Genomic DNA, 1755 nt, shown 5'->3' with positions numbered 1-1755 from the left:
ACACATCAAAACCACTATTGTTTGTAACAGCTGGACAGATTCTCTTTCTTAGCAAAATAAACTATTAAAAACACCCCCACAACTCAAGTCTTAGACGAGAAAAAACAGTGAGTGCCTTAGAGGCTAACTGAGAGTAAATATCAGTTGTGAAGCGGATCAGCTTATCGCGGGGAAAGGCCGCCCTATCGCAAAAGGAAGCGGGAGGAGGCAGGGGGCGAGTAAGTAATTGCTAAAAACAAAAGTAGCTCCTAGAAATGAGTTGCAGTACCTCACTTTTTCCCTGGGTGAGATCTATAATGAAGCTATCCGATAGACAGCCTCAGGCTCCTCAGCCCTTTCCAATCTCCTCAGCGGCCGACGACGCTCGGGGAGGGAAGGCTGTGCTCGCTACATTAAGCCGAGGTGCGAGGGAGAAGCACTGTGCCACGCTGGACGTGTCGGCATCCTTCCCCACTGCCATTCCCCTTAGCCAGGCTGTTATTTCTTGTGACAATCACCTAATTAGGTGGGTCAAGAATTGCAGAAGATAGAAGAGATTCATTCTTCCTACATGCCAGCTCTCCTATTTGTAAAAATGAAGGCAATGACTCTTCCCCTCCATTGTAAGGCACTTAATAAATGTTAATAATAATTAAGTCAGTCACATCTCCCAGACAGCACTGTCAGATCTTTTCTTGCAATATTTGAGAACTACTGGGCTCAGGAGGGAGCTCCAGACAGAAAAGGATTCACAAATTCCATCCTTCGTTGCAAGAGGTCACAGAGGGCTGTGCCACAACAGACATTTCACAACCACTCCCTGACAAGGGAAGTCCTGAGAAAAAAGAGCAGCACATGCTGCAGCGCTACAGACGTTTACGGGTCAGCACTGTAAGTGCTATTTTCTGCTGGACAAAGCATTAAGATGCTGTAACAGCTAAGAGGACTGTGAAGTCTTTCTGGTTAAGAAGTTGAACTAGCTTCAATTGCTTGAATGAAAAGGTGGTTTTCTTCATTCCACCTTTATCAAGTAACAAAAGAACTACAGGGTATGGAAGAGCTGAAAAAAGAAAACACATTGGCTTAAAAAAAGCTATTAGCATTTCCTCTATTACCCACCATCTCCATTTACTGCTCTCACTCATAATGTTCATTTAAGACACTGGCATATGTTCTTTTATTTAATGTAGCTCCACATGATCACCAAACAACGTAGCAATGCAATATTACATCATGCAACATAATTGATATTACACTATTAGCATACTCTACCTAATGAAGTTTAAAAGTCTTCATGTTTGGGCATTAAGGAAAGAAGAAGAATCCTGTTTTGAAATAGCTATGCCTTTCTGTTCTCTTCATCCCTTCTTCAGCATTGCTGAGATCATCTCATCTCACTGAGCTCACCTGGAGGACAAAAATAGAAAGAAAAGAAGAGCATGCTTATCACACCTGCAGTGCAAGATTTTCTCAGCAGAAACAGGACTAAAGCTGATGTATTTGGAAACATTAATTCTAGATTTTTTTGGAGACTGAACCTACTACCAAAAGGAATGTGCCACTACTACAATGACTTGTTTAATGAAAACAAAAAGCAGACTACTTACCATTAACTCTGAATAGGACTTAATATGATTAAAAAGAGCTGCAAGCCCAGATGCATTCTGGCTTGTGTGAGGTCTCTTCCCGTACTCAGGAAGGTACGGGATAGGATGGACTTCTGGGTTCATTTTCCCCACTGTGAACCTCACTGCTGCTGCTCTTGGGTGCATTCTA

General features: G+C 42.5%; 1 long non-coding RNA gene across 1 annotated transcript in view; it reads right to left on the bottom strand.

Moving 5' to 3' along the window:
- Positions 1-1755, bottom strand: part of LOC114055162 — a 14810-nt gene that overhangs the window by 7120 nt on the left and 5935 nt on the right. Inside the window, exons 4-5 of the long non-coding RNA XR_003570669.1 lie at positions 1587-1752; positions 1252-1386 (exon numbers count right to left, since the gene is read on the bottom strand). This is a non-coding gene — a long non-coding RNA (uncharacterized LOC114055162). The remainder of the gene's footprint in view (positions 1-1251; positions 1387-1586; positions 1753-1755) is intronic.

This window comes from Empidonax traillii, unplaced genomic scaffold, assembly GCF_003031625.1.
Source record: "Empidonax traillii isolate 1590-97213 ecotype Southwest subspecies unplaced genomic scaffold, ASM303162v1 scaffold49:size1601597, whole genome shotgun sequence".
NCBI classification, from domain to species: domain Eukaryota; kingdom Metazoa; phylum Chordata; class Aves; order Passeriformes; family Tyrannidae; genus Empidonax; species Empidonax traillii.
The sequence above is the reverse complement of the archived record's forward strand: the minus strand, read 5'-3'. Positions and strand labels throughout refer to the sequence as shown.